Below are 27,722 nucleotides of genomic sequence, written 5' to 3' on the forward strand. Positions count from 1 at the left end.
CATCTGATGGGGTCAAGTCCAACTGGCTAATTTCTGTATGTTTCGGGAACTTGGGACTTTACTTACATCTGCAAAACTCCTTCACAGAACCTAGATCCTCATTTGACTGAATAATCAGGGGATAGGAATCTTGGTGGGGGACATCTTTAGAAATGTGCTTACTACAAAGATAAAATTGGGCACTGGCAGACGGGCATTTGAGCTGTGGGTAGAGAGGAGTTCGGGAGGGGCTGTTCCTTAGATGGGCCTTTCCTTTGTATGCCCTTGTTGCCTCCTGCCTATGCTTCCAATATATGCTTTCACATCAACAGATGGATTCCTTGTCTTTCTGCTGAGACTCATTTTCCCCATTTGTGGAAAGTGGGGGAGGCGGTTAAAATTACGCAAAACCTCTGAGTATTTGAGATAATTAAATTAAGATGATGCTTGTAGGTTTCATACAGTACCTTCATGTAATAGATGTTCAATAAGCATTGGATATTGTCATTACTGATATTTTCTATGATTAATTACATAATTAGATGCAATGCTGTTCATGCTAATAAAAATGTAAGCGGTGATTTTAGGAGGAGGTGATACTTAAGATCCTTTTTAAAGACAATTTAGAAAGTGTTTTAGAAAGTGTTGGGTGTTTGCTTTCAGTCTCAATTGCCCAGGCACACACATTTATTCCATCTTTTACCCCAACTGTGCATTCCTCCGGGAGAAAATGTGCCCTACCCAGTGTGCTCGGAAGTCCTGGAGAAGCTACATCATGGGAATAATAATGACAAAGACAATAGCCAGTGTGTTGAGGACTTGGTCTGGGCCGCGTACCCGACTGCACACTTTACGTATGTTGACTCTTAATCTTTGCTATAACCTTGTGAAACAGATTCCAGTACGATTCCCCTTTTACGGAAGAAGATACTGGGGCTGGGTGAGATCTCACAGCCTGTAGGAGGCAGGGGTACACACACACCCAAGCAGCCGGGCCCAGCTTCAAGTATTTCTCTACCCTTTCTTCCTCTCCTGCTGATTTATCATTCACTTGTCTTCAATGTACTCAGCTTATCTGCTCATTTTTGCACACAGCTTACCCACTGCCTGGATTGCCAGCTCCCAATTTCCACTTTCTTTTCTATTTGCCTTGCTCTCATGCTTTATGCATCTTCTGAAATTTTAATGTGCATACAAATGGCCTAGAGACCAGCTTGAGATGAACTGAGGAATTCTGAGGTGGAGCCTGACACTTCAGATTCCTAACAAGCACCCAGGGACACTGCTCCATGGACCACACTGTGAGTAGCAAGACTCGGGTGGATCATGGGCTCCATGGGCGTAGAGATCGTGGCCGTGATTTCTGCAGCTCTGGGGCCTGACAGTCTGCTGGTGAGCTCCACAGGCAGTCCATAGATAAGTACAGAGCGAATGGAGGAAGGAATGAATAAAGGTATCCCTTCCCTCTAACTGGACCTTCTCCGTGGTCAATTTTACGTGACTGCCTGAAATCAGAGAGGCCTCCATTCAAACCACATTTCCAACCTAAGACACATGTAACATCAAACAACTTAACAGCTCTGGGTCCCAATTTTCTCTTAGAATAAAAGGGCATAATATCACAGCACCTTGCCCATTGTTGACTTTGAACAAGTGAGGGAAATGAGATCCCTCAATTTCGATCCCACGCTTGGGGTCGATAATATCTCCATTGAGACTAGAGTAGCCCCTGGAGCTTCATCAGCTGTTGGCACATTGGTCCCATGGGCGGGGACATTCCTCCTACCTCCTCAGTCCATTTCCAGTTGATCCACTCACCACCCATATAGTGAGGTTTTGTGCCAAAGAGAGAAGCAGGAATGAGCCAGGGAGTGATCTAAGGAGAGCAAGGATAGGCACTGAAGGCTCTGGGAATCGTTTAGCAGGTGGGGGGGGGGGGGGGGGGGTGGGGTGGTCCGCCGAGGTCACAGTTTTCCCGGCAGGCATCGAGGTAAACAATGGAGGCCTAGAACATCACTTTCAATGATGGCCTGTACCGGCTGACTGATTCTCCTCTTCCAGCCATCACATTTTTCCACTTCCAAACCTACTGAGAATTTCTCCTGGGAAGCTAATCTTGGCTTTAGCACACACATACTACGTAAAAAATGAGTAGCACAAATCACTGGATCTCCAAGTCCAAGGCAAACTTTTCAGTAGAGCCCTTTATTGAGTATCCCTTCTGAGAAATGACATATTGTTCAAGCTCTGCTGAAATATCTGCGGGGCATCTTAATTTCTCTATTTCCAGGTCTCCTTTGAAAGTTTTTTTTCTTCGGAATGTTCTTTTATTTTTTCCTTTCTTCTTTCCTTTCTCTCTCTCTCTCTCCCTCTCTCTCTGTGTCTCCCCCTCCCTCCCTCTCTTTATCTCTCTCTCTTCCTTCCTCTGTCCCTTTCTTTCTCTATTCTTCCTTCCTTCCTCTTTCTTCCTTTCCTTTTCTTTCTTTTCTTTTTCCTTTTCTTTCTTGCTTTCTCACTGGATTTCCCAAAGAACATGAGCAAACAAGGAAAAGAAATTCTACTTCCCAGACAAAAATCTAAGTGCCTACCACTACAGACGGTGTGACTTAAGGAAAGTTTTTATAGCCTTCTCTTAAAAAAAAAATGTAGTTGAGGTTTCCCCATACAGAGAAAAAATAAAGAGGGAAAATGGCTCAAAACATAAACTGAGATATTAACTGAGAAGGCCATTCAAACACAGGAAAGTATTGAAACGATCACAGTTCACACGGGTTTAGGGCAGAGACCCCCTGGTGCCGACGGGTATAAGGTGAGAACCGGCTGGCAGTCCCTGGATCTGATTACTGCACACACTTCCCGTCACCAAGAGTGAGCACCCAGTTAATAATGATGGCTGTCAGCCAATGGATGTCAACAATCTCCCCCACCACAGCCCCCTCCCCTTGCCCTGGTCAAGAACATGATGTTCTGGTGGCTTTGGTTTGGGCTTGACTGAAGTGTCCCCACCTCTGAATGCCTTTGTATCCATCTCTGGCAACCCACGGACCTTTCCTCATCTCAACTGCACTCATTTGGGCCCTTTCATGATTCCTAACTAGTGGTTATTCAGTCATAATTGAGGCAGGAATCAGATCCTTGCCTTATAATCAGAGCCAGCCAGTTATCATGGGGCTCAGCAAGTTGATTCAATGCCACAGGGAAAATATATCATTCTGGGGTTTGGTTTAGACATTTGCATTCCCTGATTTCTTTCTCCTTCCAACTTAGACCATTACCCAAAACTCTGCAGGCTCTGAGGTTAAGCAGACCTATATTTGAACCCAGCATCTACCAGTATTAGACTGGAGAGCCCTGGACACATTTCCTGTTGTCATTACTTAGTTGTTTGTGAGTCTTTTTGTTGTTGTTGTTATTTTAGTTATTTTTAGAAAGAGTGAGACATAATAGTAAGGAGTCCAAATTCAGTGTGTTTCATTTACCCATGGAATCAGTCATTCTGGGCACACATTAGGTACTTTCAAACTAGAGTGTTTGGAGAACAGAAAGCAAGCATACTTTTTGCACTTCAGAAATGGTGGCCATGGTCAGGTCTGAATCAGTCTGGTTGAGGCCAGGCAAGATGCTCCTCCTAGGCCCCCAGGCATGCAGCTACCCTTATACTCCCATGTTCCAACACATGTGGCTCCACAGGGACACCAGATGCACGTGCATGTCTGGCTTTGTTCATTTCCTCACACCATCATGCTCATCACCGGCCTCAGGATCTTTGCATGTGCCATTTCTTTCACTTAGCATCCTCTTCTTTCACTCAATAAGTATTTTTTTTCAGCACTCACTACATGTCAGGCACTTGTCTAGGGGATACAGTGGTGACCAAGACTGTGACCTCACGAGGCTTATGTTTTATGGGTATGTGAAGGTAGGGGTAATTGTGGGAAGGCTGAAGCAAATAATCCAATCCAGAGATAATCTGGGAGTGATGAGTACTATGAAAATAATCAAACACAGTCATGGGAGAGAAAGTAACTGAACACAAAGGTCAATGAAACCCTCTTTGAGGAAGATATTTGGAATTAAGGAGACATTTTGCACTGAGCTATAAATGGTGCAGATTGCGTGACTATTTCAAAGAGGATCATTCCAGACTGAGTAGCAAGAGCAAAAGCCACATGGAGTAACTTGCTCCTAGGATGACTGCCAGTGAGTTCTTCACCCCCACACGTCTGCACCTTCTCAGCGCCGAGAAGTGGAATCATTTCTCCCTTGTTCTTGAATCCAAGCTGGCTTTGGCAATTCCCTTGGCAATTCGAATGGGACAGAAGTGACATGCTGGGATTGTTGAGGCCAGGTCATTAGAAACCCTGCAGGTTCCACTTGGGCCTGCTGGAGCACATTCATGGGGGGCACCCGCTCAGATCTCACTGTCGTGCTCCACAGAGAGGCCACAGGCAGATGCATCGTTCAACTGACCCAGCTGAGCTCCTAGCCCACTGCCAACATCAACTGTCACTTACGTGAGGGAGCCATCTTGAATGTCCAGTCTTGCAGAGTCTCAGCCAACAGCTGATTGCGCCTATCAGCAGAAGTCACCCAGTTGAGCCCAGTCAACCACAGAACTAGGAGAGGTGATCATCAAGTGTTATTAAATTTCACCACGTTTGGGGGTGATCTGTTACACAGCAGGAGATAATCATAACACCCTGTGACTCTGCTCTGTCCACCTCCAGTCCATTTCGCCTTGTTAATTCCTTCTTATCTTTCAACTCAAACATTATTCCCATAGAGGAACCTTCCTACAACCCTCACCCCAGATGCTCAGGCACCTTCCTGTATATTCTCAGAATTTGTATTTTACCTTCATAGCACTAATAATAATTTATAGTTTGTATTTATTTTTATGGTTACTTATAATTGCCCCCTTCTATGCTCAGTGATAATTCTCTATGTGTTTTGCTCACCATAACATCCCCAACATTTACCATAGAGCCTGGCACCTAGTAGGTAATCAATAAATATTTGTTGAATAAAATAATAAAACAACAATGGAATGAATGTGTTGGCTTCAGGAAAAAAAAAAAAAAAAAAAAGGGGCATCCAGTTGTCAAAGTTAGCATACTTGATAACAGATATTGTCCCCAAATACAAATTCATGTCTGGTGGCCATATCTAGCTAGACTTTTTATCAAAGAAAGTTTAGAAGTTAAAATATCAACGGTCCAGAACATGTGGAGCCCCAGAAGAATTGGTTAAAAGATGGTTCTGTGACCTTCCAGAGGATGAAGAGTCCCTAAGTGGGCAGAGACCCTATGGGATAAGAGCAAGATCCTGGGATCCTTCTGGTTCTCAGCTACTCCAAGGAGAGTCAGCAACCTGAAGCTCCTTTCATATCCCCAGCATCCCACACCAAAGCCATAAACAGTATGCACTCAAAGATGCCTCCCGAGCTTCTAAAACACAGCCCACAAAACTCCTCCTGGTTTACCTTCCTTCCACATTAGAAGCCTGTTTTCCTGCTTACTGCCTTTATATATTAAAAATAGTTTTTATGTCTTACTGCCAGACATTAAGAACTTATTTATCAGGTACTATGCCAAGTGCTTTCCATGCATTATCTCACCTAATCCTCCCAGAAGCCTATGAGGAGAGCATCTCCCAATTACAGATTGAGTAAACTAAGGCACAAAGAGGTTAAGAAATTTGCCCAAAGCCATGGAGCTAACAAGAAGCAGAGCTAGGTCTCAAAAACAAAACAAACAACAAAGAATCAAATGTGTGTGTGTGTGCACGCACACACGCACACACACACAGATTTGAATGTGTCCAAAACACAGATTTTTACGCATTCTGCTTCAATGCCTCATAAAAGAGAACATGTTCTCCTGATTTTGCCTCGCCCTGGCTCGGAACCAGTTAACGTGGCTCTGGGCCGGACACACCATAGGAGACGGCATGTGGTGATGACCTACCAAGGTTTAAACCCTGACACTTCCAGCAGGGGGGTCAGACTCCCCTTCTCCACCAGGGCCCAGCAGCCTGGAAGCTCGTCTGAATGGGCATCGCGGGCACAGAGAAGGAGCTCAGCCCCCAGCCAATCGCAGGCACAGGCGGGCAGGGCGGATCACCCTGTGGCACTCTCAGGACCCAGGGGACGGGGGTGCTGAGTACACTGTCAAGCTGAAGCTGGGGAAAGAGCTTGGATCTCAGGAGAATCCCCCGAGAAACACGGCCACAGTGAAACATCAGGTGCAACACGGCTTTATTCTGGGTGGGCCAATTTTGAAATTCAAGACTGATAAACATGTCTGGGAATTTGAGAGACTGACTCAGAAATCCCCGGGCCCTTGGCCCTACCATTACGTGAAGGCTATAGATCCCACAAGTGAGCTTGCTCTAATCTTCTCTGCGCTTCCCTGACTCTCCCCGCCTCCCCCATCCCCGCCCTGTGTGATAGCTGCCTCAGCAAGTGTGAATCACGAAACCACATAAACTGCAACAAGGCCATCCTCCTGCCGACTTCTGGGAACATAAACAATAATAATGTAAATGCAACGTACTAAAGGCTTAAGCAAAGTGCTTAAAGGAAATCTATATTTTTTATGTAAACAGTCTTCTGTTTACAGACGTGGTATCAGTCGTTCTGCTCAACTCTGGGAGATCTGAAACCAGTTTGCCCTAGAAGCAAAGGGTATAACCTCTGGCCAGGAGAGTGCAAAGGAAAGAGAACGCAAAAACCTCACTTTTAAACGTCTCTTCCCCCTTCCCCTTCTGCAGCGCTGGCTGGTGATACCTCTGTTAGGTGGTTAGACATGTGCATTTTCCTTTGCATAGCTCTCAAAGAACGCTTTGTAGGGCAAAAGGTATGGGGTGTGTGCGAGCATGTGGAGATGAAACAGAGAGAGAGGAAGAAAGGGGAGGGGGAGGTTAAGGTGTTGGAGAAGGAGCTTAAACTCAGACACTGCACAAACCATGAAAACCTTTCCCACCATTTCTATGTCTCCTTTTGTCTCAGAGCCGAATATTGATCCTAGGTGGTGATCTACATGGCTAGAAAATGTCAGACAACTTGAAAATTCCTGATTGTTGCTAACCACAAATATTCGGGATTTGTGTTATCTAGGTTATAATGAGAACCTGCCAGGGAAAAATTCAGACATACAAATCTTTGTGTAAACTACCTTAAGAGTCTTAAGCTGACAAAAGCCAGAGCAAAGTCTGAAATTTTGTCCTCAGAGTACCCATAATTGAGTCTCTGGCTCTTCATATATTGTAACAGGATTCCAGCAGAACTTGGGTTTTCCACGTATGCCATTCTCTGTTGGGGCCAGAAAAGTCTTACTTCGTTCCGTGGCCTCCCTGATCTAAATATCTGGGAACTGTAGGGGTTATGGGGTAAAATGGTTTTCAACGTTCTGGGCACTGATGGAGGAAGGGGTGAGAACAGTCTCCACATGACCCTCCTCCTGACCGCTGTCACTCTTGCCTGTCCAGAGTCCAACCCCTTCTTCTTCTAGGTGCTTAGGCCAATCACACCTTCACCTCCAGAAATTTAGACCTTGAGCACTATCACCCGGTCAAAAAACAATGGCAGCTGACAATAGCTATCTCATCGAAGCCAACGGAATGAATGATGAGATGCCTGCAGTAACATGAGAAAAAGTGGAACCAGTTTTGGTCATCCCTGCCTCCCATCCTGGAAAACCAACCTGCGGTAGGAGAGCTTAACCATATTCTGAGACTAATTAGCTGATCCTGGCTGTCGGACCACACAAAGGGAGGCAAACCTTTGTAGAGCACAGACACAAATCTTTTTTTTTCTCCTTTTTTTGAGGACGTTTTTGGGGGGCACCATTTTTTTTAAATTCAAAATATACACAACAAAATGTGCCATTTTAATTATGTCTCATAACTAAATATACAGTTCAGTGGCATTGAGTACATCCACTGCGTTGTACAACTATCAATCACTACTATCAGTTTCCAAAACTTACTCATCAGCCTGGAGTTTCCTACCCCCCTCTCCCCCTCTGATCTACTTTCTGGCTCTGCGAATTTGTCTCACATGAATGGGTCACACATTAATCGTCCTTCAGTGTCTGGCTCATTTCACTTAGGATAATATTTTCAAGGTTTATCTACACTGTAACAGGTATCAGAATTTAATTTCTTTTTAAGGTTGAATAATATCCCATTGTATGGATACACCACATTTTGTTTATCCATTTATATGTTGATGGACATTTGAGTCGTTTCCACCTTTTTGGTATCTGGGATAGTATTGCTATAAAACATTGGTGTGAAGGTATCTGTTTGAGTCCCTGTTTTCCGTTCCTTTGCATATGCACATGGGAGTTGAACTGATGGGTCATGTGGCAGTTCTATATATATATGTTTAGGAGGAAATGCCAGTGTTTTCCTCAAGTCTTTAACAGACCAAGTGAATGGGCCCACTTGACATCTAAACCATACCCAGGTCTCATATGGGCTGATGTACTCTGACTACAGAACAGAGATTAAGGAATCAACAAAACAAAGAAGAACCACTAACTTGTATAAGACACCTAGAGGGGCCAATCCGGTAGTGATTTCCTCACATTATATATTTTAATTCTTACCGTAACCATATGAAACAAGTCTTTTTAATTTTATACCCTCTCCCCAATTATCTTTAGCAGATAAAATTGAGTTTCAAAGCATAGGGAACTTTCCAAGGTCACCACAAAATAAATCTGTTTGGACTCATGTTTGTGCCATTCTCTACCACAGATCCCCTTAGTCAAACAGAACACATATGAGGTAAATGATCCTGAGCAGGGAAATCATCTAGCCAGCTCACCCAGAAGTCTAAACTGGTTTCCTAGGTGAAGTTCCAAATCTGAAGGCAAAGCATGGGTGAGTTCCCCGAAGATTCTGTTTTCTGGCCCCAAATCACCCCTGCCTGGGCCAGGGTAGTGAGTAACAAATAAAGAGGAAGGAAGGAAGAAAGGAAGGAAGGAAGGAAGGAAGGAAAGAATGGAGGGAGGAAGGGGGGAAGGAAGGAAAGAGGGAAAGGAAAGGAAAGGAAAGGAAAGGAAAGGAAAGGAAAGGAAAGGAAAGGAGGAAGATGAAAAGCAGAACATAGCAAGGCCATCTGGTCAACAGTGGGTCTGTAACCTCCAGGCAATCATCCATTCTGTGCTGGCTAGCCTTTCACATGAAGCTGTCCCTGCTGAGGTTACATCCCTCCTCACTGTGGCCTCAAGGAACCCAAGAAACACACTCATTGCTTCTTTGGTTATTTTATAAACAGTGCTTGGAAACCACGAGTCATTATCACTCTCCTGACCAGCCAGTCAGACTTTCCATGCCCTTGTGTGCCATGCCCTTAATCTTCTTAAAGCCAGCAGCATCATTCCTCTAAACCAAGAGGATTGTTTACTTTGGCCATAATCAGGGCAGAGTTTAGGTATCAGCCTGTCCTCTCTTAGTGCCCAACAGGGCTTTAGGGCTATAATCCAAACATTCATCCCACCATCCATTCTTTTATGCACGCAATCGTCCATGCACTCCTAGATCCTTCAAATTTTGCCCAGGCAATTATATATTCATATATCCATTCATCCATTCATCTATTCATCCTTCCACCCACCCATCCATTCATTTATTGATGCAAGTATCCACCCATATAGTCCCTTTTAATCTTTCAGCTACTTATCAATTCCTCAATGTATCCACCCACTTACCCAATAACCAATACAGTAATTTATCCACTCATTTGTGCATAGATGCATCCATCCTTTTATCACCCACTCAATCGCTCACCGCTTCTTCACTCAGTCACCCAATCACCCACTTATTCAACCACCTAACTACCTATTCCCTAAGTCTGTAATCACCTATCATGAGCCAGGTACCGGTGCTGATGTGGGAGGAATAAATGTGAACAGTACGGTTACCCATTCCCCCATCCACCTACAATCTCCCATCGATCAGCATCTATCCATTTATCCACCCTGTAGAATTCCACCCCTGTGGGCACTGACATCATTACTGGGAGGCTCCCAGTGAGGTTCAAAGAGAGAAGTAGAGATGAACCCAGATTCAAGTCCATGCAGAGAGTGCAACCAAAATGGTAGGTGGGAAGGACTGGCTAAGAGACAAAAACTAGTCAAGAGACAAAATACCAGAACCATAGTTAAAAAGGAAGCCAATTTGCAATGGTGCATGTGAATATGGAATCTGCAGAGATTCATTTGGATACCACCATTACTCACAGAGATATTGAGAAATAATTCTGAGCCTTCCTGAGGGTCAGAAGGAAGCTTAAAAAGGTGTCAAGATGATTAAGACACTTCCATGTATCTATCCACCCATCCATCAATTCATTCATTTATTCACATATCTACACACCCATATATTTATACATCTATCCATCTACATTTGTATTGTTCAACAACTGTAGCACTGGCTCTTAATCAGGGCTCCCTGAATTGGTACAATCACATGAATGCAATTCATCCTTGTACAGAAGCGCAAATTAAATATTTGCTGAATAAATTAATGAGTGCTCTCAGTTATGACTAGATAAACCCAAACCAAAAAGGTGGTGCCCTGATCAGATAATGTGGCTGGCTCTCAGGCTGGTAGGAATAAGTTTACTTTTCATATGATTGCTTAATGACAACGTGTGGGATTCATCCTACCTGCATTTGAGAAATGGATATGCCCAGACGAGGCCATGACTAGTTTAGGCATGTCTAAAGGGACTTGGTTTTAGCTGTTTGACAAAGTGAATCCAACTCCCTCAATATTCTAACACACCACTGGAAAGGGCGAAGGCCAGATTCACGCATTAGGAGCTAATCAGCCAGATCTCAGGATTCAGTAGATCCAATTATTTTTGCTTAACACCACTTTACGAGGCCACCATAGAGACCCTTAATCAAACTGACTGCATGGGATAACTACATTTATGTAAACAGAACTCTGACTTGCTCAGTTGAGGAAGATCACCATGAGTTTGGTCAATATAGACAAGCTGTCTGGACAACTCAGAGTGAAATCTTGTCTTTTATTTCTAAAAAACAAAGTAAGTAAGCCCTTTCAATTAAACCTGGAGGCAAGAGCATGTCAGCAGCACACAGTGGATATGGGAGATAAAGCCAGAGAAAGGCAGATTTCCATCTGGCATCACTTACCACATCTGTGGTCTTGGGCAGGTTACATTGAGCGTCTCTAATCTTCAGTTTCCCCGTCTGTAAAATACAGGAAAACCATCCTTTACTTGATCCAGCTGGATTCTAGTCAGTACCCTATAGAAATATCTATACTCTCGATGCCTGACACAAAGGAGGCACCCAAAATTGGAGCTCCCAGTACGTTGATTTTCTAAATAGTTACTCTGTCTATTTCACTTTTCTTGAGACCACTCATTAAAAAAAAATTTTTTTTTAACTCTTTTAATACCTGTTAGGAACACTTGACTCTGCAAAGGGCTTCCCTGTCTCTTGCCTCATTTGCATGTCAACATCACCATCGTTGTCATTATCCCCCAAACTATAACCACTTCCATTCTGCAGATAAGAACACCGAGGCCCAAGTGGAATGAGTAACTTACCCACTTTATATCAGACTCAGAACTTGAACCCGTCACCAACAGGCTCTGAGCCCAGTTTTCTTGGTATCAGCAGGTTATAAATAGCAGACCCAAGAAAACAAACAGAAGAGGCAAAAGGCCACCAAATCGCCTGAGACCCATCCAGAGTGGTCTTGCTTATGTAACAAGTATGCAGTTTGCTAACAAGACCCAAGTAGACATATGTACTCATGGCGCTTGTGTTCTTCCACACGTGTGAGCAATATCATTAAACGCCATTGTGACCTTTCGATTGGCCTCCAACATCCAAGATGATCCTCTAACCTGAAAATCTGTCCTATTTGCCCAGATTCCTACAAGGAGCCTGTGTTTTATTTCACTCTTTTCCTGGGTGTACTTCTATTTTCTTATTTATTTATTTGAACTACTAAATTATCTAATTAGTGACATATACCGTTGACACATGGGCCACTATGAATATTTACTGCACACTTGTTCACGCATTTATCTAAATAGGTGGCATGCCAGCGCCATGTAATAAGGAATAATGATTCTTCAGGAGAGTTACAGGAAATTATAGGAGGGGGAAAAAGTTTTGCACAGTGGGTTGCAGCTTCCAACCACATCTATCAATTCTTCCTGAGATAGAGCAATTGCATAGTAATGACAAAAAATTTATAGTAATGAATAAATCAATACTCAGCTCTGCGGCAGTTTCAGATGTTACTTTTATAGGTCTTCCCGTGTCTATTATATATCCCTTAGCTCTGGAGCTGAGAGAGTGCAGTGAATGCCAACAGCTATAGGAGAAAGGGAATAGCTCAGACTCCTGAGAACATGGTGATCCATCACGATCCCCTCTCAGGGAGACCCATTTATATCTCTGAGCCCTAACATGGAGCAGCTTACAGTGATCAACTACTTGGTGGACAAGTGTTTGTTTTAAGAATGGAGCTGTCATTTCATACTGAGCAAAATGGAAATGCAAAAACAAACAAACAAACAAACAAACAAACAAACAATTATGTAGGGAGGAGTAGCATCTCCCAGGGCTTTATTCATCCAGCAAATATCAGCACACAGTAGGCCAAGTGCCTACTAGGTACCAAGCATAGTTCTGGGCAGGGGTCAGCAAAGCTTTTTTTCTGTAAAGAGACAGACAGTAAATATTTTAGGTTTTACAGGCCAAATCGTCTCAGCTGCCACATAGCAACTCTGTCTCTGTAGTGCAAAATCAGCCATATACGATTTGTTAAAAAATGGGTACAGCTAGGTTCCCCCGAAATTGATTAACAAAGAAGGTGATGGGCAGGGCTTGGCCCTGTGGGATACAGATTGCCCAGCTGGTATACAGAGCCACATTTCCCCAAAGGATGAGCCCTCCTTCAGTGGACCGTGGGATGACTGGGTAGGGACACAGACCTGGTATAAATGACTTAGAATCACACAAGGAGATTTAATGCCAACTGTATGTCTCTTGCAATGATTACACCAAGCAGAGAGTCTCTATAGGGTGCTAGCCTTTACTATCTCTCCAACATTTTGTTAACCTCTTTTTCAACAAAAAGAGAGCTCCCAAGACTCAATATTGGCAAGGAACAGCTTCTAGAGATTCAACTATTGTCCTTTTTTTTTTTTTTCTGAATTTCTATTTATGGCAAGTAATGCTTGTTTCTGTTTACCATTTAGAAAGGCAGAAACAGGGTTTCTTAACCTTGGCACTATAGACAGATGTGCTGGAGGTGGGATGCTGTGAACTGTAGGATGTTTTGTGGCATCCCTGGTCTCTACCCACTGGATGCTGGTAGCACAAACCATGCCTCTATCACTTACTTCTCCCATGATATTGAGCAACTATCTAATCTCCCCTCCCTCACCTTTCTCCTCTTTCCAACGGGTATGATGATGACAGTAGCCCTAACCTGATTGAATTGCTGTGAGGATTAAATCAATTCATTCATGCAAAGCAATCAGAAGAGAGCCCACCTGGGAAAAGCATTCAATAAATATCAGCCATGGTTATTCGTGCTAGTAACAAAATGTTTCTGCTTTAAATATGTTTATTTGTCTGGTAACTTATTCAAGGAATCCAATTTGAAGAAAATACTAAATAAACAATATTTCAGACGGCATAAAGATATGTCAGGTTTATGGAGATGTCTTGTAAGTAAGTTAAAGTTGTGAAACTAATGTATTTAAAGAGGGGGATTTGGGTGTGTTTTAATCCGAGCTCTATCACGCATTAGATATGCAACTTTGGACCAGCTACTGAGCTTCTGTGACCTCCGGTTTTCTCACTGGGAGGAAAATGGTGCACTCTCGGAGAAGTGTCATAGGGCAAAATCAAGACAATGTTCTCAGGAGTTGCTCAACACAACATAGGTACTCAATAAATGTTACTTCTTGCCCTCCCTGTCCTTATCGTTAGTAACTCTTACTGGTTGCATCGGCCATCTGCTGTGTAACAAATAACGCCAAAACTTAGTGGTATAAAACTACATCCCTCATTAGCTCACGATTCCATGGGTTGGCAATTTGGGATGAGCTCAGCAGGGTGGTTCTTCTGCCGATCTTAATTAGGGCCACTCACATGGCAGCTGGATGGACCAAGATGGCCTCATTCGCATGTCTGTCTGTAGGGCCTCCTGCTGCTATCGCTCTCAACCTCCACAAGGCTAGCCTTGACCTCTGTCTGGAGGCAGGTGTGTCCCAGAAAAGTGAGAAGAAGCTACAAGGCCTCTTGAGGCCTAGACTCAGAAGTCACACCACATTCCTTCTACCACATTTCAGTACTCAAGACAGGCCACAAGGTCATCTCACATCAAAGCATGGGGAAACAAACTCCACTTCCGATAGAAGGAAGAGAGCAGTCACCTTGCAGGGAGTGCCATTCACTGGGATCCTTTCTGTAACAAGCTGCCACGCAGTCTGCCAAGAGCTGTAGTGCACATCCTCTCTCCTATTTTCCCATAAGAACACACTGGATGCCATTCACGTGACTAACGTGCACCTCTTTGGGTGTCCAGCTGTTCACAAAGCCCCCCCAAATCACATGGGAAGTACAGTATATCACAAAGACTCAGAATCACCACAATTAATAATGGCACATCTGTTCAAGGTCACCCACTGCAGTTTACATTATTGCCAAGAGAGCCTATGGAATCCGTAGTATTTCCCACTCTGTTCTAAATGTTGCTTCTCTTACATTCAAGAAAAAATGGTCAACGTGAGACATACACCGTGAGATTATTACAAAGATTAACCTTAAGTCTCTTTTCCTTGATAAAACATGCCATTTATATCAAATATTAACACTACAATATTAATAACAAATTGTATTAGTAGATCTCGAAACTGATTTGGGCATGATTCATTAGTCCATGTAACTTATTCAATTTAGGAATTCATTCTCACCCACTGTTTTCAGTAGCCACAGTCTAAAAGTAACGTTAGTCTTTTTCTCGTTACTTTTTCTTCTCTCTGGATGGTGACTTTATGGTGATTTTTCTCTAGCACATACCATCAACCTTCTCAAAGATATACTTTAAGTCTGTATGTTATCAATAGCTGCACCACTTCCTATATGTAGGTTTAAAACATCAGACTTTCTGGCCACAAACTAGATCACTTCTAATCTACACACTTCAACAGTGTTCATACCCATCAGAGACTCTAGGTTTGGCTTCCCACGCTGTCACCTACCTTTCTCCAGTTTGGATTCCGTGGTCCACCCCTACAACAACCCCCTGACCTCGGCTCCTGATCCCCCCTGTCTATGCTGTGGTAAATCTCATCCCCGCTTAAACTCACCTCTCTTCTTGCTCCATGCCTGGACCTGAGCAGAATGTGGCAAGAGAAAAACTCACGACCATGCTTACTGGCCTCCTGTGAGATTTCTGGCCACATATCTTAAGTGGGCCTTCAGCGCCTCCTCCCACTTATCCAGGTAACTACTCACACCTTCTCACTCTTCAGGCAGCAGCCAACACTCACTGTCAATAGATGAGCCTGATTCTTATTTTGCTGAGAAAACAGGAGCATTCAGAAGAATGTGTTCTCTTTTCCACCTGCATCTCTGTATGCAGACTCGGCCTTCTCTACTCCTGTTTAGGATGATCAAACGTCTCTACTGCTTTCTGAACCCACCCTCTTCCATCTCATCTTTGGGAATTTTCTCTTAAAGGTGCTCCTCCAACCCCCAAATCAGCAACCAATCAATCAATTACTCCCATCGGCATTTGGACATGCCCAAAAATGGAGCATCTACAAATAAAGACCTTGCAACTCTTTCTGGTATCTCATTATATTTCTTATCTACCCTTTCAGAATACTTCAAAGCTGCCTCCCCTATGATTCCACTAAGAAGTCTCTTGTTAAATTCCTTGGTGGTCTTCATCTCCTTCAGTCCAAATCCCATGTCTTAGACGGCAATGTCTTTGAGTCTCAGTGTCATTCACCATAGTTGACCCGGGTCACTCCTCTTGAAACCCTCCATTGCCTTAGCTTTCCCCAGTCACCACACCTCTACACCTCCCTGGCTTTCCTCCCCCATCACTGGCTAATCCAACTTTTGTCTCTTCCCAGTCTTCAGTGTTGGTTCACCCAAGGATTATGGACTTCACCCTCTTCTCTTCCATATCTACAACTCATTCTCAAGGTGACCTCACTTGGACTCTTGGCTTTAAATATGATCTCTTTGCTGATGACTTCCAAATTTATACCCTGATATATCTAGCTCTGATGTCTCCCTGGAATGCCAGACTCATAGATTCATCTGCACACTTGCTATGTCCACTTGGATGCCTAATAAGCATGTCAAACATTAGAAATACAGAAAAGAAGTTTGTGATTTCACTCCTTGAGTTCCTTCCTTCCCCTTTCAGGAAAAGGCACCACCTTGCGCTCAGTCAGCCCAGAAACTAAGAGGCTGTCCTTGTTTTCTTTCTTTCCATCATCTTTCGATCCAATCCATCAGCAAGGCCTCTTGGCTCTATCGTTAGGATATATCAGAATTTGACTCTCCTGACCAGCTGGATAGCCACCGTGATTTCTAAGTTGGACTTGTGAAATATTCTACCTGCTCTCCCTGTTTCCAGTCTTGCATCCTTACTTAGTTCTCCCCACATAGCAGCCAGAGCGAGCTTGTTCCAGACACACATAAATTGGATAATGTCCTTGATTTTTTCATACAACTCTAGTGATTTTATATCACCTATGGACTATAATCCAGATTCTGCACCTTGGCTGTCATGCTCTTACCGCTACCTACCTCTCTGCACTCACCTCCCATACTCTGCCTCACTCACTCAGCTCCACCATGTTGGTTGGCCTGAGTTCTTACAGACACACCAGATTCATTCCCACATCAGAGTCCCTGTTTTCATGGTTCCCTCTGCCTGGAACTCTCTCCCCACAAACCTTTCAATGACTCACCCACTCACTTTGTTCATTTCTCAACCCAAATATTACCTCTTCAGAGAAGTATCTCTGACTACTTTCCCTCCAACAACCTGTCATTCATCATCCTCACTCTTTGTTTTTTCTTTAGAAGAGTCTTATTACCCAAAATTCCATTATACATGTATTTTATTCCTCACTCACTGTCCGTGTCTCCACTAAAACGTAATTTCCAAAAGATCAAGGGCCTTCTCCATCTCATTCACTGTTCGGTGCACAGCATATTGTAGACACTAAATAAACATTAGTTGGATAAATGATTGATATTATTGGCAGAAATAATAATTGTGAAATGTTCTCAGAACTTTCACTTCCTGCATTCGTATCAGACGTGATCATTTGGCTTAAATAAGAAAGGAAGCAAGGAAGACATAAGCTTGTGTTGGCATATGAATTTCATTTAAATTCTTTACCCACTACCTGTATCTCCTCCAGATCCAGATGGAGTTTAAGAAAATGGAGAGGTGGAACTATTTAATGTCTAAATAGTTACATACTAAATAGCTTTCTCTTCTTCTTTTCTCCTAATATTGCCTATAAACTGGGGCAGCTGGTTGGCTCAGTTGGTTAAGCGTCCGACTTCGGCTCAGGTCATGATCTCGCTGTTCGTGAGTTCGAGCCCCACATCAGGCTCTGTGCGGACAGCTCAGAGCCTGGAGCCTGCTTCAGATTCTGTGTTTCTCTCTCTCTCTCTTTGCCCCTCCCCTGCTCGCACTCTGTCCCTCTCTGTCTCTCGGTAATAAATAAACATTAAAAATATTTTTTAAAAATATATTGCTTATAAACTCTCTTTATTCGTATCGGACACATCAGAATTTGTAAGAACCCATCAACATCACCCATTACATGAAGACATGTAAACTATAAGCATATTTAATTGATTTGACATGAACATTAAATGTCATCAGTTTATAGTATGCAACTCATCCCAGCAACTAACACCTATCCAAAGCAAGATTTCAAGATGTTTATTTGGCTTTCATAACTCAGAAGGGGATTCTGGAGTGGTATTTTGACAGGTTCTCCCATATAATTACCATTGGCTTTCATATAGAAGGATTCTTTAGATGTAATATCTAAGTTTACTATCAATTATTCAAGTAGGACTGCTCTCTGGGCCCAGGCCTACTTGGGATAGAAGACCAAGGGAAAAGAGATGCTTTGGCAGTACTGAGAGATGCTGGAAACAGAAGTCCCCTGGCTCGCTGGATTCTAGCCTCTTGCCACAATAGCAACACTCAGGGATGGAACTGCACTAAGACGTGCCCTAATGATTTCTTTGGTTGTTAGAGTTTGCTCGGATCAGCCTCTTGTCCTATCGAACCGGTCCTCCATGAGGTTATGTGCTCGGCAGAGCCACGTCTAGTGGTCCAGGGGTCCAGGGGTGAGCACGCACTCCTCTGTGCTGCCTGGAGCAGCCGTGAAAGTCCTTGGTGCTGTCACCAAACACTTCTGTGCTGTGTCTTCCTGGCACGTGATAATGTTGTATTTCGCCACCCTCTTCTAAGATAGCTATGGCCGTGTGACTCGGCTTGCCCAAGGGAATAGAAACAGAGGCGATGTGTGCGACTTCTTGGCGGAAGCTTTAAAAACCAGGGCACAATTTGACCTGTTTTCTCCCTAAGCTGAGGTGATTATAGAAGCACATGCCGAGAGGGCGCCTCCTTCAGCCAGGGGCCTGGCGTTCCTCTGATGAGCAGACCCTCCTGACGTCACTTTGCTAGAGATGTGGCTTGAGGGAGAAGGAGAGACAGACCGACGTGCAGGCAGGGCAGATGGACAGACGGACTCAGAGAGGAACTGATGATGTTAAGCCACTGGGATCCGTGGAATGTTTGTTTTCCCCAGCATGACCTGGCCCATCCTGACTGCCATTCCCTTCTGAAGTCTCAGGATGTGGGCAAGGGCTGGTGGTCCTGCAAGCGTGGACGTTAATAATTCAGTCATGGGAGACTTCTTGACACAACAGGGTCTGTGGTACAGGAGAGCAAACAGGTGCTGAGACAGTCATTCTGAAAAACCCCTGGAGAGACTGAGTCATCTCCAAAACACTTCCAGAATCTTGTCTGGCCTCCACCTTCATCAGAAGCCAAGTCCCCAGCGGAATGTCTGCACCTTGTCCTCCAGCCCCTTGTGGTTCCAGCCGAGCAGGGGACCAAGACAGAGGCAGTCAGGTTGGCTTCAGAGCACAGAGGTTGATTCACAGAGTAAAAAGGGCCGGCTGGTCCCACCCAGGCCACAGGGCCTTCAGTGGCCCCACAGGCTCCCATGCAGAGAGAACAGAACTCCTGCAGGTCAATCACAGCAAGGTTTTGACAAAACCACACAAATCTGCATCCTAGTTCCTCGAGTTGTGTGGCTTGGGGCAGTTTACTGAGTCTTAATTTCTTCGGCTATGGAACGAGGAACTTAATAATATATACCTCAGCTGGGTGGGGGGAGACTTCGTGAGATAATAAAATGTCAAGAGCTCCATACTGTCCCTAAAACATAGTAGTTAAATCATACGAAAAGGCCATTTTTACACAGAAAAAATGGCCAACTTCTGGCAGTTTGATATGGTTTGACTTAGAAGTGTCGGGTAAGGGGCACCTGGGTGGCTCAGTTGGTTAAGCGTCCGACTCTTGGTTTCAGTTCAGGTCACGATCTCACAGCTCACGAGACGGAGCCCCATGTCAGACTCTGCACTGCCAGCGTGGAGCCTGCTTGGGATTCTGTCTCCGCCCCTCTCCCCCCACCATGCTCTCAAAAATAAATAAATAAACTGAAAAAAATTGTCAGTTAAGAGGAGCTGGTTTCACTTCTGAAAAAATTCCGATAATTCAGTAAGGGCTACTCGTGTCTGTCATATGTTCTTCCTCAGGATTCGCAAACCAGAGAATGTTCAGATGTTTCCCAGACTCTGTAAATGGACTACATGTACTAGACGACCATTAGGCAAGCTCTGTCACTGAGTATGTGAGCCACGTGGCCACAGGTGGCTGGCCTTGGCCAATGGTCTTCTCCCAAGACCAAATCATCAGTACCTGCCCCTGGCTTTGCTTCCATTAGCTCCGCCCCGAGGCACTAGAACAGGTTGGCTATATAGAACCAAAGAGCTGTCTCTGAAAAATTTACGCCAAGAATCCTAAGATTTATTGTCTTCCCTGCCTGGGATGGAGAAGCAGCACGTGGGAGATTCTTTTTATAAAAGAGAGGGGATTCGAACTCATCGGCCTGCCTACTGGACAAGCCAGCAGCATAGCCCTCTGCTTACTTCTCCCCACTCCCAGCCTCAGGTTACCAGGAAGTATTAATGAACTCAGGGTGGCTGCGGAAGGCAATGGGCTATTTCCAGCCTCCACGTGTTTGCTCCTGCTATTCCCTCTACCTGGAATGCCTTTCTTCTCCTCTGTTCCCCTCTTTCCCACACCTCAAACCATGCTTTATTGTACACTAAGACTACATACTTTATGAGAGAAGGGATCCTGTCTGTCTTGTCCATTGCTTATATTCCTAAAATGGCACCTACATTCAACAGATACTGGCTGAATTAATGACTGAATAAGTGAATGAGTGCAAAGGCCTACTCTAGCATCAAGAGCTTCAGAAAACTTGGTCCGGACACATGTCTCGTGGTGAGGATCCCCTCCCATGTCCTCCCGAGGCACCTCTGTAGGTGTCTTCAACCCTGCTCTCACAACACTAAATGTGTGGCAACACCCTATTGTACAAGGCCAGAGACTGCCTTTTTCACGTTAGAGATTCCCCGAGTGGAAGACTTGGGATGTGGCTAATAAGGTGCTCTGTAAATGTAATCTCAGGCCCAGTTCCCTTCCTCTCTCTTCCTTGGCTCTTTGAGAATAGCCTTGGCACCTGCAGCCCTAGGCTGGGAGAGTGGGGCTCTCAAACCCTAATGGAAAGATGAGTTCAGCTCAGGGAACCACCTGGAGGGGTGGGGAGGAGAGACCTGGCGCTTTTCACAGTCTATGCAGAGGACTATGAATTCTTCACTTCTAAGCAAAATGGCAAAAGGGAAATATGGGTCTTCAAACAAGTGATTTATTCTGTATCAGAAACGCATTTACCTGGCCTATTTTGCTGAACAGAAAAACCTCAGGTTCACTTAGTAAAACTCAATCTGAATATTTCTATCCTTTATTTCCATACAGATTAGCTTCATATGGCCTCGAGTATAAACACCACAGATTGGCTTGCGGGTTCTATGGGGGGAAAGAGGCAGCGCGGAAGGGAGATCATCGCTATTTTAAGTTTCTTCATGGTTCAGCAGGCGGCTGCCTAAGAGTTCTAAAGGAGCAAACAAAATAAGAAAAGTTTATTGATTAGTTTACAAATAACTGTTGTATAAGAAAAGGTACTGAATGGCAGGCTGGCTTACTGATGGCTTACTCCTCGCAGCCCTTTTCATTCTGTGGCCTTGGGAGCAGCCTCAAGGGGGAAATAAAAGTAGCAAAGCAAATGCGTTGTCTGGATAAATAAGAGTTTGCATCGGGTTGAAAAAATAAATAAACAGGACCCTTTATTTGTTGCTGATTCGGAAGGAGACTGGCATATGTCTCCTCTTCTTCATCCCTTCATGAAAAAATCTTTTTAAATGTTTTTCCCCTCCTCTGGCTGGCACAATAAAACTTGAGATGCCAGACTCCAGGGCACAGGTGACAAGTTTTGATATGGTCCCCTCTAGTCACCAGCCAGTCAATGAGTACTTTTAGGAAAAAAAAAGCAAGAGCATCAAACCCATGCTTGTTCCTGGGCTTACAGCTAAAAGATCTTGACCTGGAGAGTGAAGTCGTTTCGGGGTGGGGAGATGGGCAAGAGTCCTGGAAAAAGTAAGTGCAGGAACACCACCAGGATTTCAACCTGCTCTGAGCTGCTCCGTCTTTGTGAGGCCTTGGCAAGGTGTTGGCTGGTGGGGAGGATTAACAGAAATAAGGCGCACGAAAGCCCAGGGACAGGTAAGCTCTCGGGCAGTGCACAGTCGGCACCGGGATAAGATTTCGGTCACCAGAAACTTCTCATGAGATATGGGAGTAGAGTGCAAGAGAGGGGGCTACGGGGCAAGTCAGGCAGAGAGGGAGGGAGCGTCTAGGCCCCACCAACGAGTTTGGTCTGATGTCCACAGACTGGCATATCCCAAATGTGAAACAGGCAGAATGAGTCCAATTCGACCTGGAATGTTGACCAAGCACTAATGAACCCTGGACCACAGAGACAGTGTTCTTGCCCTTTCAAGCCCCACTTGAAAACTTCTGCTTATGCTACGAAGAAAGTCACTTCGACATTGGCGGATCGTCAACATTTCTTGAGCATTTGCTAATTTCTCTTTTTAACACAACCAGGTGCAGGACCTACACGGCCAATCATCACTGGCTATAGTACAACTTTACCTTTTGCTGATATGGCACTTATTTTCCAGATTGCCTTCTTTTACTGGACAGTGATATCTTTTTTCAACCATGCTAGCTATAGACATATTAATTTTAAAAGAAGTCTTTGTAAGTTTTTAAAAAGTGAACTGTCTTAGGCACTCTCATGAATTGGGGGTGGAAATATGAATTGGTACGGCTCCTGTAGAGAGTAATTTGACAATATTTAACAAGATAACGTGTGCCTTTAGCTTTTGACCCAGCAAGTTCAGTCCTAGGACTCTACCCTGAAGATAGAACTCCAACAATAAGAGAACATACACACACAAGTTTATTCACTGCAGCGGTCTGCGACTACAAACATTGGAAATAACTTTAAATGTCCATACATACAAGATGATTGAATCAAGTCTGGCACATCCATACAGAACTGAGTACAATGTCTTGGTGAAAAATAACAAGGATGATTTCCACTAACTGAGAGGGGGTGATTTCCAGGAATTATTTTTAAGTGAAAAAAACTCAAAGTAGAAAGAATATCTATAATATGCCACCTTCTGTGTAAGAAGGAAAAGAAAATGAGAAAGTATACATGTATTCTCCTAAATACCAGAAGGATAAATCATAACCCAATGACCTTGGTTATGTGTAGGGGTACATGAACAGGGTCAGGAAGAGTAGAAAGGTTGGAGGGGAGGGATCAGGAATGGGGGAGGTGTATATCTCTGAGGGCATCTTTTTGTAGAATAGGGACATTTATAAGCATGTTAGCATTTCACATAAAAAAAAATCAACAGGGATAATGAAAAAAAAACCCTAAAATGGAATACAAACAGTAACAGATGAACTAACTCTATATTGAATGAATAACATGCCCATACCGAAAGAGGAACAAAGAATAAGCCCAAATAACTTAAATACAGTATCTGGATGATATCCCTCAGACTAAAGACAAAAGTAGCTATACGCAAATATTGACATGTAGTTAGTCAGTTTGTTCTTCACAGTAATATGGATTAGCAATTCTGAAACCACTCTTTGTGCATTCTAAGGTTGATGAAATAAGTAAATATATTGTGGATAATGGGATCACAGTTTCTCATGGTTAAAGAAGAGAGAAAGAAATGTAGAAAAGGGCCAGATCAACATGAACCCTGTGTGTTAGACTGGAGTTCGAGGTATGGATGTGGAATCATAATTTATAATATAGATGGATAAACAGATATAAATATAGGTAGAAAACGAGATATAGATGTGTAGGTTTATGGTCTGTTTCTGTGGGCATACATAAACACACGTATCATACTTCTGTTTTGTAGCTCTGTTCACTGAGAGGCAATGACGTCCCCATAACAAGGAGAGACTTGTCATCCAGATGATCATTATCCTCCCAAAGAATCCAGAAACCCTTGGAAAAATGGCTGATTCCGGAGATGGAACTAGAAAAGCCTAAGATAAGCTTGGAAGAGCTCATCGAGTCACAAAGTAAGGATGTGCCTGAAGAAATATAGAAACATATCACAAGGACAGAGGGTGCAGCTTGAAGGGGCTCTCCCCGGCCAAAGTGGGGACGACCTGAGTATTAGAATAAATAGGGCTAGCCACAGATCATAACTCAGGGAATGATACAGGAACCCGCAAATACATACTGATAGAAGTAAATACATAAATATATGAATAATACATGGGAATGAATAATAGAGTGGATGGAAAGGGAGGTCTTACAATTCCTTGTGATAGAAGGTGAGCTAACAAACGGAGAAAAAAATAAAGGAATTAGAAAATCACCACTGGGCAATCAGCATAGTAGTCATCGATTCAGGCAAGATGCAACAATCAGGCTTACAGAAGTGGATCAAGGTTTGGCAAGAAACAGGATATTTATGGAATCACAAAGTACCTCCCACAGGATATTTATTAATGAAAGAGTACAGGATGATTTTACAGTGGAGAAACCCAATGGACCCCACCTTAAGTGGTGGTAATGGGACGAACTGACATTGTCTGCCTCCTGATATCATGTTCTGCCCAAAATGCATTGACTGAATCAACGCAAACTGAGGGGCATTCTACAAAATCACTGGCCTGGACTCTTAAATATTTCAAGGTCATGAATGACACAGACCAAGAAACTGTTGCAGATTGAAGCTTAAAGAGACATGACAATAAAATGCAATATTTTATCCTGGACCTATCGCAAAGCAGGAAATATGCGAGCGTGCACACACACACATGTATTCGGATACATATAATCTTTTTGTGTAAAGGGAAACTTCAGGGAAATTAGCAGAATTTGAATAAGGCAAAAGTATCACATCAATGATATTAAATTCCTAGTTTTGATATTTTCACTGTGGTTATGTGAGAATGCCCTTAATTTTAAGAAATACACACCCACGTCTACAATGTATTCTCAGTAGCTCAGAAGGTATATGCCTACACATATGTACACGTGCACGCACACACGCACATGTATAAATAGTTCAGAAATTCTATACAAGCAAATAATAAAGCAAATGCAGTAAAATTCTGACATTCAGAGAATCTATATGAAGTGTATATAAGAAATCCTATAAGTTTTTGTACCTGTTTCAAAGCAACAAGTAAAAGAAAAAAGCGAGCCTATTACGTACATAAAGCAAACATCGTGAAGATAGCAATAACATGACCACAGTTTGGGAAAGACGATGGCTGATGATGGAGACCCAATAAAGGGCGGCAAGGGCACAATGATGTAAGAAATCCTCACCCCTACCCCTACTCCAACCATAATCCAAGAACATGCAGCTCGAGGAGTTCTGAGTATCAGCAAAAAAGCAGGAGGAGGCCAGACTCCTGTTCTGAAGGGGTGGCCTCATCGCTCCCAGTTGGGAGGGAAGAGGATGGACAGGTAGTGTTTTAAGGCCTCCACTAGGCAGTAGTTATGAAGGAATGTTCCAGCATGAAAACAAGGCTCTTCAGCCCAAAGCCAGACACTGGTTTTAGAGGATTACAGGTAAACTTTAATTTGAGTCGCTCAGTAACACAAAGCAGCCAGGATCAGGGCATTCTGAGCAGAGTGGAGCACAGAACTCACACAGGAGAAAGGTGTTCCCTCCAGGAGAAGGTCATGTGTCCACACATACGGCGATGTGTCCTATGTAGTTTAGCAGAAGAAAGCCATAATGTTTGAACTAAGGGAATGTGATCTGGTGGGATGTCAGAAAGTCCTGAATTCTAATTCTGGTTCTACTGCTTACTGGATTTCCCCTCCTTTCTGAACTTCTTTTTATTCATCTGTAAAATGATGATTAAAAAAAAAAATCCTGCCCACGGGGTTGCTTGGAAGATTCAAGGTCATTTATTCAATACATATTTATCAAGTGCTTATTATGTGCCAGACATCATTCTGGGGAGCATGACGTCACCAAGACCAAGTCCATACCTCTGTGAGGCGTATATAATAGGGATGTTCAAGCTCAGTGTGAGAAAGACCAGAAAGGCTGGGTGGCTGGAACCCAGTGAATGTGTGGGGGGAGCGGGAGAGCGCAGGCCGGCAGGGGCTGCAGGCTCTAGGAGCGGGGTAGGGAGTGTGGATATTATTTAAGAGCAGTGACAAGCTGTTGGAAGGCAATAAGCAAGGAAAAATCTGCTGTGATTTGCCTCCTGGCCGCTGTGTGCAGAAAGAAATGCGGGGGGAGGGCAGAGAGGAACAGGGATGCCAGTGGGAAACACGGTAGTAATTCCAACAGGAAAGAAGAGCTGGGGCTGGAATGACGAGGACGGAAACACCCAGGAAGGGCTTCCTTGAAGACTCAAATAGTTTAGGCGAAATCGAGGCAAAAAGACAGGCTTGAGAGTAACAGGCGCATATTGATGTAAGCATTTAAATCCATTGTGTTAAAATAAATAGATAAAAGTCACCCTTAGCTCAAGGGTCATAAAGAAACCAGGCAGCTGGCTGGAGAGCGCACGGGCTGGGGTTTGTCAGGGCTTTGGGAAGATGCGTCTTTCCCAAACTGTGTGTCACGCCTCTTGTGGAGCGCCGAGTGTGTTTCCCAAGTCCCTGCTGCCCGGCCCGATCAGAGGATGACCTAGAGAGATGGGTCAGGATCACTGGTTTAGCTCATTTTCTTCTCTTCATAAAATGGATCTGGAGATTGCACAAGAGACTCTCTCTTTGCCCTTTCAGGCACAGGACCACAGTCCTACCGACATGCAGATAGATTTAGAGTTCCACAATTGTGTTTGCGTTGGAGATGCCTGCGAACTTGCCCCCTGGCCCTGACAGAGACATTCTGTGGCCCAGGAAAACCACCGACAGTTATTAAAGCGGTGAGGGAAAGAAAGGATGAGAGGGAAGAACCCAGGTGCCACCTGGTCTATCTACCATGAAGCTCAAAGACCTGTTACCGCCACAACTAAAAGCTGGTCCCTGGCTTGGCCAGCAGTGGGGAAGTCAACCAGAGCTCTCCATACAGAAATATCTCATCCATCAGGATTAATATAGCATGTAATCCACACCCATACAGCTTTCTTCTAAAGTCCACTGGACCAGGGGCACCTGGGGGTAAGTCGGTTCAGCATGTGAATCTCGATCTCAACTCAGGTCACGATCTTATGGTTCCTGAGGCTGAGCCCCCGCATCAGGCTCCAGGCTGACAGTGCGGAGTCTCCTTGGGATTCTCTTTCTCTTTCCCCCTCACCTCCCCACATGTGTGCGCGCGTGTGCATACGTGTTCTCTCTCTCAAAATAAATCAACATTAAAAAACAGATCTAAAGCCCACTGGACTAAAGTTGCAAACTGGCTAATTTTTGTTTGTTGGGCACCATTTGCACATAAATATAAAAGAGAATATGATAAAGAAGACCTGATTAATTCTAATGCTCCAGATACAGACTTGTCCTTTGGGTTTAATTTTACAGTTTACTGTGTATTATATTCTATTACATCACACATTATATTCGTTATATATATACTATATACTGCTTTTACATGACATATTCATATATGGTCTACGCAAACATATTCACTAATTTGTATATATGCACACCTTTCTATCAAAAAAAAAAAAAACCAATGTCAATTACAGAAAGTTTTGAAAATTTATGTTAAGAGGGAAAAATGTTCCCTGAATCCTGATAACTACCGGCAATTTTTTTCGGTTTGAGTCTTTCAAATTTCGATTTTTTTTAATGTTCATTTATTTTTGAGAGAGAGAGGGAGAGTGAGAGCAGAGTAGGGGTAGGGAGAGAGAGGGGGAGAGAGAGAGAAAGAGAGGATCTACAGCAGGTTCTGTGAGGACAGCAACGAGCTCGATGTGGGGCCTGAACTCACAAACCGTGAGATCATGACACAAGCCAAAGT

The 27,722-nt window shown here is 43.8% G+C and overlaps 1 long non-coding RNA gene across 3 annotated transcripts in view; it reads right to left on the bottom strand.

The window, feature by feature from the left end:
- Window positions 1-27,722, bottom strand: part of LOC122207686 — a 740,526-nt gene that overhangs the window by 303,371 nt on the left and 409,433 nt on the right. For all 3 annotated transcript variants that reach the window (XR_006196968.1, XR_006196967.1, XR_006196969.1), the window contains one exon: window positions 11,154-11,210. This is a non-coding gene — a long non-coding RNA (uncharacterized LOC122207686). The remainder of the gene's footprint in view (window positions 1-11,153; window positions 11,211-27,722) is intronic.

This window comes from Panthera leo, chromosome E2 (genome assembly GCF_018350215.1).
Source record: "Panthera leo isolate Ple1 chromosome E2, P.leo_Ple1_pat1.1, whole genome shotgun sequence".
Taxonomy (NCBI): Eukaryota; Metazoa; Chordata; class Mammalia; order Carnivora; family Felidae; genus Panthera; species Panthera leo.